Source organism: Pteropus alecto, unplaced genomic scaffold (assembly GCF_000325575.1).
Source record: "Pteropus alecto unplaced genomic scaffold, ASM32557v1 scaffold45, whole genome shotgun sequence".
In the NCBI taxonomy this organism is placed as follows: domain Eukaryota; kingdom Metazoa; phylum Chordata; class Mammalia; order Chiroptera; family Pteropodidae; genus Pteropus; species Pteropus alecto.
The window spans coordinates 6,637,355-6,652,134 of NW_006442491.1; positions in this window are offsets into that span (position 1 = coordinate 6,637,355).

A 14,780-nucleotide genomic window follows, 5' to 3' on the forward strand; every position below is an offset into this window, starting at 1 on the left:
CATAACCATGAGAAGAACATGCCCAGAAAGGCTGGTTGTCCCAGGAGGAGAAGAAAAGACAAGTGGAACAGATCCAGCTGACCTAACCAAGCCTAGCCAGGATCAGCCAATAGCCATCTGACTCCCAGAGGCACATAAGCAAACACAGCTTAGACTGGCAGAGCCACTCAGCTGGGAGTTGCTGTCCTATAGATTCATATGCCAAATAAGTATTTACTGTTTTTAGCCACTTATTTTGGAAGGAGGATGCTTATTGTTTTAAGTCACTGCTTGAAATTGTGGCAATAGAATACGAAAGTATTTTTTTAAAGGTTTGGTTAATTACCTGGATGGAAAAACTTTTTATGTTTCCATTCTCTGTAGCATGATGTCCCATCATCCCATTGTCACGGCTTGAAAGTCAAGGAAATGACATTCGGGGCAGCAGAGGTATAAGCCTTCAAAGGCTGTGGCACTGGAAACTTGACTGTCTCCCTGAGATATTAGTAAAATAATATCTATTGAGGGCCTATTATGTGCTAAATACTTTTTTTTTTTGCAATGTACACTATATCCTTAATATTGACTACAATCATATAAGTGGGGCATTGTTCTCTTTGAAAAGATAAGAAAACTGACAGAAAAGCTAAGTAACTTGCTCAGGGACCTACAACTAATATATTTCAACCTGGGTTTAATTGACTTAAACTAAAATGTAAACTCCTATGCCACATATCCTCTAATCATTTTAACATCTCCAAACAAAGGATTTTAGTATCAAATAGTACTATATAAACATTTCTAGAAAGCTACAGATAAGAGTGAACATTTCAGTCAATTTTCAAGAGATCAAAAATTTCAAATCTATGCATGTCCATGTTTATTATATCTTGGTGCAGGACAGGAACATCACCCCAGATGTCTAGTCCAGATGGAGGTCTCAGCATTTGCCGGCTCCTCCCCTTCTACCTGCAGAAGAAGGAATCATTTGCTCTGATCTTAAGAGTTGTGCTGCAAAGAAAATGGACAAGTCTGCACGTGAACACCAGTCACAAGTCATGGGCCTGCAAACAGAGTTGGTATTATTCACCAAAGTATGATTAAGTTCCCAGCCACAGGAAAGGCAAAGGTCAAGATCCCTATTTTTTAAGAAATCACTTGGCTGTTTGATGAAGCTTACAGTAGTAAATATTGTGAGAACCAATGCTTCTGTGGAAATTGTGTTGAGAAACAGATTTCAGTGAAGTCGAAATCAGTCAAGTGTCTAAAATGCTAGAGTTCTGACAGTACTTTTTTTCGGTCCTTTCAATCTTTTTTTTTAAGCAATCCATCTCTAAAGGGCCACTGAAGTCTTAACCTCCTTCTAGAGCCTTTCCGAGATTATATGAGCACCCCTATTACCCGTTTCCACTTTTATGGATGCAAGATGATACAAGTATGGCTTCATCTCCCTCTCAGTCCTACTTTCTTAAATGGCGTCTTAATAAGTTCATGTGAGTGCAAAGGGCTGTCAGATCTCTAGTACAATGGTGATGATAATTTGACAATAATATCTAGTATTTAATGAATTTTTCGCTCTGCCTAATCTCTTTGCAATCATTATGCTCACAATAACCCAAGAAAGCAGGTACTATTATAATTCCCATCTTCTAAAGAAGAAATTGAAGCTTACAAAGGTCGCATAACTTTCTCAAGTTCACACAGGACACCATCTGATATGATTCTTTTGTATAATACCAAGGTGCCTGGCACACTGAAAGGCACAAAGCAGGCCTTCATCTGAATGAATTATATAGGTCACAACCTCAGAGGTTTCCAAAACTTATCTGATACTCCAATCTAATAATAGTGCTCATACCAATGGATGAAAAGACTGAATGTCAAAATTAGGCTCATTTGCTAGCATCACTTGGGCTTCTTAACAAAAATAACATGTCCCCCTGACATGAAAGGGAAGGGAGAGCATTACACAAAGGTCTATACACTACATGCAAATATTATTTTCAAAGCCTATGTCCCGAACATTTATATAACAGCCAGTCAGCAACTGGGTTTATTTAGCATCTGCCACGTATGAGGTACTATGTTGGGCAATAAAGAATTATACATTTGAAAAATAAATTTTTTCTCAGAATCGTTTTTCTTATAACCAGAAAACCTATTAAAGAATAATATATTAATTAATTGGCTAAATGTCTTGAGCTTTCTGAAGAAAACTGTTAGGGAAAACCCTAATATCACACAAGATGCTGCTTTGGGACATATGTATCAGTTATATTATAGAATCAAAATATTCTTAACAAAATCAAAGACTCAGTTCTTTCCACCCAGTTTGGGCTGCTTGCCCATTAATCAAAACTCATGGAAGCCAAGTCATTGAAACTTATCTGGAAAGGGTCTTCTCTACTTGTTTACTTGGTTCTTTCCTTCTGATATTTCAAATTTCCACTTACACAGATTTCTGCTCTTCTATTAGTATAATTTAAATGCTTTTATATTAAATAAAGAGACATGAAAGAGATTATAGTAGGTAGTGAACCCAAAGCCTCTCTTTTTGAGAGGCACTGGTTTTTATGTTCCAGACTCATATGTCTAGTTCTAGATAAAGTTATCACCTCACACCTATCAGAATAGACATCATCAATAAATCAGCAAATGACAAATGTTGGTGTGGATGTGGAGAAAAAGGAACCCTTGTGAACTGTTGGTGGAATTATAAATTGGTGTATGGAAGTGCTTACAAAAATTAAAAATAAAACTGCCACATAACCCAGAAATCCCACTTCTGGGTTTTTATCCAAAGAAATCCAAAACACTAATTCGAAAAGATATATGCACCCTTATGTTCACTGCAGCAAAACTTACAATAGTCAAGATATGGAAGCAACCTAAATGTTCATCAATAGACAAGTGGATAAAGAAGTTGTAGTACATTTATGCAATGGAATACTACTGAGTCACAAAAAAGAATATAATCTTACCTTTTGTGACAACATGGATGGAACTAGAGGGTATTGTGCTAAGTGAAATAAATCAGAGAAAGACAAATACCATATGATTTCATTTATATGTGGAATTTAAAAAAAAACAACTAAATAAACAAACAAAACAGAAACAAACATAGATACAGAGAACAAATTAGAGGGGTTGGGAAGAGGAGTGAAAAGGAGAATGGGATTAAGAAGTACAAATTGCCAGTTATTAAAATAGTCATGGGGATGTAAAGTACAGCATAAGGAATGTAATCAATAACATTGTTATAACTATGCAGAGTGTGTCAGATGGGTACTAGACTTATCAGGGTATCACTTTGTAAGGTATATAAATGTCTCATTACTATGTTGTACACCTGAAACTAATATAATATTGTATGTCAACTATAATTAAAAAATAAATTTTTGAAAATGAAGAAATATCATAAGAAAATAAAGGAAAAAATCATTACCTGAATAACCTCTTGATATCCCAAATTCAATGTAACTAATGATGAGTTATAATTTCTTTTCATAAAAAAAAATTGGACTATCTTAATGAATTTTCTATCAAAATTCAATGTAACTAATGATGAGTTATCATTTCTTTTCATAAAAAATAATTGGACTATCTTAATTTTCTATCTCCATAAGCAGCACCCTGTTATGGATTGCATTGTGTTCCCTAACTCTCAGTACCTCAGAATGTGACTTTATTTGGAAAAAGGGTCATTGCAGATATAATTAGTTAAGATGAAATCATACTGGAATGACCCAACATGTCTCATGTTCTCATAAAAGGTAAATCGGACACAGAAATACACACAAGGAGAATGCCATGTGAAGATAAAGATAGAGATTAGGGCGATGTTTCTGCAAGCCAAGGAACACCAAAGATTGCCAGCAAACCACCAGAAGTTAGGAGAAAGAGATGGAGAAGATTCTTTCTTACAGCACTCAGAAGGAATGAACCCTGCTAACACATTGATTTTGAAACCTCTAGCATCCAGAACTATGAGACAATAAATTTCTGTTTTATAAGCCACCCAGTTTTTGGTACTTTGTTATGGCAACCCTAGCTGATAAACACCCCCATTAATCCAATACCCTGGGATTTCCTCCTTATTCTATCCAGCATCCAAGTTTTAGAATTATCTTAACTTGGTCCCCTCCATTCCATATCCACTGCTTTGTTCTTGGTTCTAGTGTTCCCATTCTCATTTGAATTGCTATGAGTCTCTTACTTGGCCTGCCTTCTATACCACTCTCCCACATTCAAGTAATATTCCAGCTCATGCAGTCAGCCATGCTGGATTATTTGCCATAATCTGAGTACCCATACTCTCTATGATTTCTATATTTTTACATACCCTTCTCTGTGCCCTCCATGTGGAATTCCCTTTCAACTATAACTCTCTCCTGTGCCACTATATCTTTCCTATCTAAGGTCTAGCACAGTGCTCACCTTGTGGTGGTTTCTAAATAGATATTTACTGACTGAATGCATAAAATCAGAATTTTATCTGACTAAAATATGTCATCAAATTTTGGAAAACTCAGAAAAAAAAAAAACCTATTTACCCAAAAAGTCAATGAAAGTATCAAATCTTAGTTTATTCAGTTTTACTCCAGTATTTAAATAATTCATTGAACAAAAACCAAACACAATTGCTAGAATAGACACCAGAAAAACAATACCAGACTGGGTATGTTTCAATATTTCTGCACACTTGCCCAACTTACAAGCAATATTAAAAATTTGGTAAGGCAAGATGTTCTCAGATAATTCTGTATGCATTTGTGATATTAATGCAAACCTGTGTCCTTCTACATTCAGCTTAAACCCCACATGCTCCTCCCTGTCTCTGATTTGACTCATTCTCATTTTAGAGAAAGCATTTGGCTCATGCAATATACCATGAATTTATCTGGTTAGCATTTCATGCTTCTCCCAGATCTCTTGAGATTTTGAAGCTTGCTGCAAAAGACATTTATCACTGTGTTTGTTGGTTACATACATTTCTAAGTATTGCCTTAAAGGGAAAAAAATGAAAGAGTTATGTATTAAGGAAAAAAGAAGACAAAATAGAATAAACTATTTTAGTATGCATTTAAAATAACAAGAGTGTATTTTAATATAAATTATATTTTATAACATATTTTATAATTTATATAGTTTATATTTAATATAATATAAATATGTAATTTATATTATATAAAATGTAGATATTTAATAATATAAATTTGGGGGCATATAATTAGCACAAAAGGAAGCAATAGAACAACAAATAATATAATCTGTTGTGATTCAATAAGAATACTCTTATTATTCATATTTCTACTTATGTCTATTTTGTTTCCTTTATGATCAAATTACATTATATATAAAACATATTTCTTCAGCATTTCTTTACCAAAATAATCAACTGTTTTTATCCACTCATTCAAAATTGCACACTCTAAAGGTCAAAGAAGAAAGCATCAGTTTCCAAAAAATACATGCTTATGTTTTTAAGTGGGCGTTGTGATCCGCCCGATCTTTACAGGCCAACATTCACAATCGAATAGAAGCTCTGCACTACAGTGGAGTTTCATTCCAAAAATCGTGACTGTTTCAGGTGATTCACCTGCATATCTAAAAAGCATTGCAAACTCAACGTGTTCAAAATTGAGTTTTCTACCTTTTCTCATGACTTGCTATTTTTCTTGAAGTCATAAAACGGGCTTAAAAGAATCACCCCCTATATAGTCACTGAGCTAGAAACCTCATATTCTTTTCCAATTCCTTTTTTTTCTTATATCAAATATTGTTCAGTGGATCCTGTTGATTCTACCTCTAAAGTGCCTTTGGAATCCATCCCTTCCCTTCCATTTTCCAAAAAGTCTTTTATTGCTTTAGCACGAAACAGAATATCTGACATGTACAATGTAGGCACACAATAAATGTTTGGCCAGTGAATAAATGGACAATAAAATTGTAGTTTAGATAATTTTTTCTTTTTTTCTTTTCTAGACAACTACAATAGTTCTGTATACAAGAGCCTGATTATTAATTGTTCTACTCTCCCATTTGATCTCTAAACTTACTACAAGGGTTCTTCTTCTAATATATAGCTAACCATATCACTTCTTGCTCAAAACCTTTGATGGCTATTATTGTCCATGATAAGCCAAGAAGGCACTCTGCTAAGTGCTACAAATAACTTGATGAGCAGACAATGGTCTCTATGTTGGAAGATAGTAAGTAATCAAATAATTATTCAAGCCAAAACTGTAAGATGCTTTGAAAGCATATGACAGGGTCATAATCCATCCTGAAAGACTGGGATGGGTTTCCCAGAATAAGAGTCATATGAGCTGCACTATGAAAAATGAATGGAGTTTCCCAGGCAAAGTGAAAGGACTGCTCCTGGTGAATGAGCAACACATGTGAAGGCTCTGTGTGAAAAGGAGCTTGGGGCCTTTGGGTATCTCAGAGGAGGGCAGTGGGTTCAGAACTCAGAAAGTAAGTGGAGAACAGTGTGTGTTGAGGTCACAAGGATAAGTAGTAGTGATATTGTGTATCCTTTGCTGACTACCCCAAAAAGAAGCCATGAAAGATTCTAAACAAGGGGTTTACAGGATCACTTCCTCTGGTTTCCTTTAATCAAATTCAATAAAAATATTAAAAAGTGAGAGGAATATCTTAGGATGGGCAGGATAGCATTAAAGCTCTGGACCACGAGGAATGTACCTAAGAGCAGCACTAGAAATCATTATTTAAGAGTTGTTGGAGTATGAATGAAGGATGTTATATACCAACAACAAATCTTTTGATGGGCATAATTTATTGCTTGGTAGTTTCACTTTTGTTCCTGATCTGTGCTAATAATGGGCCTTTTCAACATGCCAAAATAGTCATTGCTTTCTTTATAACATCCTATTCTGAAATTCAGGGATAGCAGCACAATTAATACCTGTGATGAATGCAAGAGCATCCTAGCTTTGTTTTGGAACTCACTTTTTAATCAACACTAAGGTCTTTTAACATTTAGCTTCATTTTTTCTTGAATACTTCTGAAGATGTCCAATCCCCAGGGCCCTTGGAATAATGGAATCCACCTTCATTTTAGTGGTTGAGAAATGACTATGACATTGCCCCCCAACACCAACCCCACCCCCACCCCCCCCGCTGCTCCAGTCTCTTCATTTGTGCCAAGAAAATAGCCCATGTGGAAGTGATAACAAGAATTTCACCATCTCTGCTTGCAGGCCTTCCAGGAAAGAACAAAACTAGGGGTGACATATCTTTATCAACAACTGCCAGCTCAAAAACTGTTCTGTCTTGGGAAAATATATTTATCTGTGTACCTGCTGAGGCTGCTCATCAGACTCAAGCCTCTGAAAATCAGAAGTGCTGATGAGGGGGAATAAAGTCACAAAGAGAGTGACAAAACCACACAGACCATGCTGCCTATTGCAGTTTTATTGTTCTTGTAATTGCAGTAATAAATAAAACACCATGACCTTTGGTGTTCACTGTGATGTCTCAAATTACTGCTTCAATTTCAGTCCAGGCACTCCTACTCTACTGGGGGCATTTTTTCAGGTCTCACTTTTTGAGATGGCACACCTGTGTTAACCCCCCCCTCCCACACACACACAAATTGCCACATATTCATCAACAGGTTTATCAAAGAGATGCTTTCATTATTTTCTGGTTGTCAATTTATATCTCATCCATAATTACTCAATAAAATTTACTTGAAATACTTAGATGAACATTCACTATGAAAATTGATCTGGGGAGATTGAAATGTAAGATTAGAAAGTACCCTATGAGGAAATGGAATTATGGTCTGCCTTGTTCGTTCACTCAGTAGGCTTCACTCTCTTTGTGTTTAGGGGTTCTTCATGTATGCAGTCAAGAGATTGAGTTGTAGGGTATCAGCCCAATAATCAGGCATTTGCCTTTTTCTTTGAAATAGCTCTTTAATTTTATAGTTTAAAACAGTGGTTCTCCACCACTTGGAGAGCTTGTTAAAACACAATTTTCTGGCCCTGCCTCCAGAGTTTCTGATTCAGCAAGACGGAAATGGGACCTTAGAATTTATATTTCTAACAAATTCCCAAAACCACATTTTGATAATCATTAGTATAAAAATAAAAGGACTTTACATTGTTCCTAGGAGTTTTCAGAAGCATAAATTATTCAAAATATTGACTTGGAAATATCTGGTTTTACAAAACAGTCAAAGAATGGTAAAATTTAGAGTTGGCAAAATACTTAAATCAAAGACATAACATAACTTAGAGAAGTTCAGCAATATATCCAAGGTCACAGACCAGTTAGCGATCGAACTGAGGATGTAACACATTCTGAACTCCCACGTTTTTGCTCTACCACTATCTTTGTAGCCAGGTTTGCATCAGATCTATTTATTCACTAAAAATTATACCATTGGTTATATCATCTGTATATTGGAAGTTCTACTGATTATGTGTTTGAAACAAGCAAATTTATATATCAGCTTTCCCACCTTTTTAAAATCTTTTTGAAACTACCTTTTATTATAAAAACTTTTAAGTTGAAAAAAAAATGAGCATATATTACACTTTTAAAGGCGAGAAAGGAGCCTATAAGAGAATAAGAATGAAATATATTTATATGTAAGAGCTGTTCTCAGAAGAAAAAGTGTGAATCCTATCAAACATTGTGCTGTTTTAAAACCAACCAATGGAATTAGGTAAATTTGGATATTTTTAAATGAATAACTCATGAGTTTATTTAATGTGATAGGCTTTAATGTGTTTTATTTCCTTCTAGCAATTAATTTACACATAGAGACATAAATTTAGTCATATATTTTTCAGAGTGATTTTAAAGGAATTTAATTTAAATTACTATATTTTGAAGGATATGTGTCTACATGCAGCAGACACAGTCATACATTGTCCTGAAGCTCAGTGTCTCATCTCAGAGAACATTTCAAAGTTGATGAGGCATGTTTATTCCATAGGCATGGTATAATGTAAAATCCATCTAGATTTTCTGGTTCTTTAGACCTGAGTTTGAAGGCTGCCCACTACTTTGTAACGTTTGGCAAATTGATGAAATGCTTCTTACCTTCAAGATTATCATCTGTACAATTGAAAGAGAAAAAAAAAGCTCTCATCTCACAGGCAGTGCCAGAAAGTAGCATGGGAAAGATTCAACCAATGTCACCTCAATAAATATAATTAAAAATAAGAAAATATAAAAATAAATATAAATAGGAAGGAGGAAAAAAAAGAAAAGAAAGTTAGTCCCTCCATAATTTCCATCAGATCCTTCCTGATGCCTAGCTCCTCTCATCGAGATACCACAATCAAACAATCTAAGTAGAAAAGTAGAAATAGTGAACTTGAAGTGCAAATGCAGCTTCCAGACAAGTCTTCTAATCGATTCTTCCCCCAAGCAGTATTGCAAATTCCCTCCCCACTTCATAACCACAAGATCATTTCCAATCCCCTTCTGTAGTGGTAATTCCGGGGCTTCCTTAGGCCACAGTGAGACTGCGATGAAACCTGAGTTATATCTGCAATGTACCTGTCATGTACTCTTTCCTTCCCTTACCAACTAGTTTCCCCTGTCCCAGTCACCTACCTACACTAGGCCTGAATTTCTTCTCAAGAGGGGAAAAAAAGTAGGATGAATTATATTTAAGGTTTCTTAAAAAAAAAAAAAAATCTAAATTCCACTTAAAGTATCCAAGTAATAGAAATGGGAATAAATTAGAGGAGCCTAATATTTTTACATGCTATGTTCTGTTAGGGTTGCCTAATTTAGCAAAGAAAAATATAGGCCGTCCAGTTAAATTCAAATTTCAGATGAACAATTAATAATTATTTTAATATAAGTATGTCCTCTGCGATATTTAAGACATACAAAAATACTTATTTGTTGTTCATCTGAAATTCAAATTTAACTGGACATTCTATATTTTATCTGATAACTCTAAATCTGCCAACTTTAAAATGTTTAATTAAAATGTCACTTGTTGGTAAATTAATACTAATTTAATACATATACCAAGTTCTTATTATATAGAACTAAATTCTCTCAAGTCTAGTATGAGAACAAATAAGGCATTATTTCCAAGTAACACAATGAAATAATAATATTGTAAAGGACATGTGGATTTAATTTATGTGTTCATGAAATACATTCCATATAATACAAGTCAAACCAACCACAAAGACAATAGACTCCTCCCTATTACAGAATGTAATTAATGGAATTTTGCATGTAACCAATATTTATTTAAATTGATAGTTCTTTGGTAAATAATTATTTTGATAAATTTTAATATTGTGGCAGACAGAAAGATAAAGAAGGAGACTTGAAAGGATAAAAAGAAAAGAGGAAGAGTAGCAGCATAAGAAGTATTGTGCTGGACTCACTAGAATCTTGTCTATGTGTCAATATTTTCTCCAATCTAGTTTGTTGTGATTTTTCAAAGATATTACAATGTATCAATTCAATATCAATAATATAATACAGAATTAAAAGGATGCATTATATTACTTTTTAGGTTTTTTTTTCTATTTTAACCATTCAAATATTCATATAACAAAGAAGTTTTTATTCTCTTAAGATATAACAGCTGTTGAATCTTGGAGGTTACAAAGGTGTTCTTTGTTCTATTCTTTCAACTTTTCTGTATGTTTGAAGATTTTTATAACAAGTTGGGGAGAAGAAGAAATGGAAAAAGAGAAAAAGAATTAACAGCTATATAATTTTCAAAATAGTTCTAGAAATAGTAAAATATAATGAGATTTAGAATGTCATATTCTAGTTTTCTTATTTAGGACAATAAAATTAATTTCATATTTCTACCTGGATATAGTCAACAAATATATTTACTGATTTCATTTGAATATCTCTTTGCCACTTCTGTCAATAAATAGCAATAACACTTGCTCTATTTTAATTCTCTATATTTAAAATAAGTTTTAATTACTCATTGAACAACTCCTTTAGCAATCTGCATAAAACAAAAGTTTTTTTAACTTATATAGATCACCTAAAACAACCAACACATAAAAAAATTTTGCTATATTAAAAAGTATCTAAAAATAAAGAATAAATAATCTTATAAATAGTGTCACTTCATTTGGGCTGCTATAACAAATATACTATAGACTGGGTGGTTTACCATAGACTGGACTTATAACAACAAAAAGTTATTTCTCACAGTTCTTGAGGAGGAAAGTCCAAGATCAGGGTGCTGGCATGGTCCAGTTCTAATGAGAACCTACTTCCAGATAGCAGACTGCTGACTTCTGGTGTAGCCTCACATGGCAAAGAAAGAGCAAGAGAGCTCTCTGGAGTCCCTTTTACATGATCTAGTTATCTCCCAAAGGCCCCACCTCCTATTACCATCACATTGGAGATTAAGATTTCAACACATAGATTTTGTGGTGGCATTGGGGCACAAATATTCAGTCCATGACTTTCAGGCTAAATGAAATATATATCCTGATAGCCAATTTGGCTAATCTTGCCAGAAGTGTATTTACTGGAACATTCGTTTAATGGAATGAATATAATACGGTAGTGAAAAATGAGATACCTTTACAGTTATATGGAAAGTAAAAATGTTCATAATATTTTAATAATAAAAACTCAGCTTACAGAAATGTATACACTATTTATGTTGCTTAACATTCATGCCACAGTAATCTTAGATTATGGCATTAAACATAAAACAAAATACCTGAAAAATATCCCATGTTTACAACATCAGAGACTATAAATTAATTTGTAATACGCTCACTTGACCTTTAGCCAAAAGCTTCCTATTTCTTTCATCAAATGGATTTCAACTGTGCTTCTGAAATGAGCTTCCATTTCCCCACCCAGAGCCTTAGTGCCACTTTCACGATTGCCAAGGAAATAGAGGAACAACAGCTAATTCCACATATGGTCAAGGAAGGGCTAAACTATGGTGACTAACAGGTAAAGAATGACTCGTTTCAGGTCCAGGTAACTCAGGTTTATTACCAGTTACTTCAGGATTTTTTCTCCTTCAAATATAAGTTTTGTTCACTGCCCTTCTTTAACTTCTGTGCTAACAAATTTCCCATAACCTCCCTCAATTTTTTTCTAACTGTTGATTTAAACCATTGTTATTGATTTTCATATCTCTCTGAATACACACTCTTGCCCTTTTTCTTGGCCATCTCTTCTACAGTTTTGTCCACTTTCCATTGCATTTTCTGTTTTCTTCTCTCAGCTCCTAACTTAAATGCCATTTCTTAAAAATAATAGGTCAAAAGAAGGGGAAATGAGTCTAATGTCAAACACATGACTTGCTTGATTTATTTTTTGAAAGGTAATAACATATAGGCATAAGTATTATAGTGTAAAGATATATTTTAAGAGATAATCATTTTTTTAAATTAAATTAAAATCCAAAACATGTATTTTCCTTTTCTTTCTCCTTTTTAAAATTTTTTTGGGGGGCAGTGGGGTGGGGTAGGGTGGAGTTGTTGAGTTCTGTCTTGTTTAAAAGAAATACTCTCTATTGTCCATTTATAGAAGAGAAAAACAATGAAAATTAAAAATCACTTGTAATCTCACCTTCCAGAAATAACTACTGTTAACACTTTACACACACACATACCATACATACATATCGCACATCACAATTTAAAAGAAAATGCTGCATAGGACTGCTTCTCACCCCTATCTTCTAGATCTTCATCCTTCCGGTTGAGAACAATGCTCTGAGAATGACAGAATAACAAGATGGGGGGAGCCTGAATCTCTTAATAATCATGTGGAACAGAGCCATCCTACTGAATGTTTCACTGGAGAAAAATGAACTTCCTTCTCTAAACCATAGTGTTTGGGACTCTATATTAGAGCAGCAACCCTATTGAATATCTTACCTGAAGCCAAAACTCATGGTAAATATTCTAGGAATTCAGGCAAAAGAAAATGACATATTGGCTAGAGTCATAATGAAGGCTTCAGAGAAAATCTAACATTTAAAAAAAATAAGGATGATAGAGTTTCAAGTTCAAGATGGCAGCTGAGCACAGGCATTTAGGAAACAACAATAAAATGACAGTAAAGGAATACAAAAGGAGTTCAATTTCTAGATGACAAAAAGCAAACAGAAAAGTGTGGTCAGGTGATGAGTGAGAAAAGGTCATAGTTCAGAAAATGTGTCAGAGGGAGCCACAAGAGAGGTGGCAGTCAACCTTCCTGGCAGAACTCTAGAGGATCTGTGCATAAGGTTTTTCTGTCTCAACACTATTGACATTTGGGGCCAGATAATTCTTTGTCATGAGGGGCTGTCCTATGCATTATAGTGTACTGGTAGCACTGCCCATGCCCCCCAGGCCATATAATCAAAAATGTCTCCAGCCTTTTCCAAATGTTCCCAGAGGGTAAAACTGCCCTGGTTGAGCACTGTATTGTCTATTATTCATTCTAAAAATATTTATTGAACACTTCCTGTGTGCCAGGCCCTGTTCTAGGTACTGGAGATACAAAAGTGAACTAAATCATAAAAAATCCTTGTCCTAATAATACCTTTTTAGTTGGACTAGGTAGGCAACAAACAAATTAAATAAGTAAAAGATATAATTTGTCAAGTGTTGACAAGTGCTATAGAGATAATTGAGAAAAAGACAAAAGATACTGAGGGGGTGAAGAAAAGAGGGGAATGAAAAACATAAAGTTTCTGGCAGCCATGTCTGTTGACTTTCAAATCTTTTTCCTGGATTCGTATGTGGAAAATATCAAGTGCTTGGTTTTTGCCTCTCAGAAAACCATTGGAGAGATATTTGGTATACTATCTGAATGAACTCCAGGGAAGAATCGTGGATGTTGGTAATAACAGACTTTAGACCATTCTGAAGCTGTATTCGATAAAATTCAGAGATCTGGATGGGCAATGGGCAGTCATTGAAAGTTAGCAGGCAGAAGAGTGAGGGAGGTGCCAGATAGATGACACAGGAGAAAAACATCTGCAAAAACTCAGGATCTGGGAAGGAGACTGACTGCAGGTGGTTGAAGTAGAAATGAATTAGCTGAATCTACTGGCTTAAACAGTAAATATATAAACCTCTCATTTTATTTTTAACTAGTTTTCTCTATCAAATATTCAACAATGATGCTTTACAAGGCTCTGTAAAATGAAATTTCCTTTCAGAGTTCTTATTTCATACAATTACATTGCAATGCTGAGTAAAACAGTTGAATATCATTAACTAAGCTTTACTAGTATTACTGTAGAAAAATGAATGAGGAATTTTTTTTTAAAACACTTAGAAATATTTACTGATATCTCGTGAGCTTGTTTTACTTTCTCTGATGGACACATGCAATTGCTGGTACAGTCCTAACAGCTCGAAGCTACAAGCTCAGACAAGGAGGTTTGGAGTCGGGGTGGGAATCTGAGATAGTGAGGTAATTTTTTCCTTACTTAAAGATCTCATTTTACATAATATTTTGACATAACCTCACCACAGCCATCACCAAAATAAGATGGTCATAGCCTTCTGATTTACAATATGTGGTAAGGTATGTGTTAACAAAATCATGAAAAGAAAGAGAATGAATGACTGTGTCTATGTAATGTTGACTTTTGGGGGGTCACATGTTTCTTTACTAAATAGAGACTGTCTTCCATTTGTTCTCTGAGAAGGTCATTTTCTTTGACGAAGATTTGGGTGGGATGTAAGTATTTGTAAGACAGAAGGAGGGCATTCTCCTTTAAAAGACAAATCAACCAAGCCAGCCAAGCAAATAAATATGTCAACTACCATAAGCAGAGCCCCACATTTCCAATACGG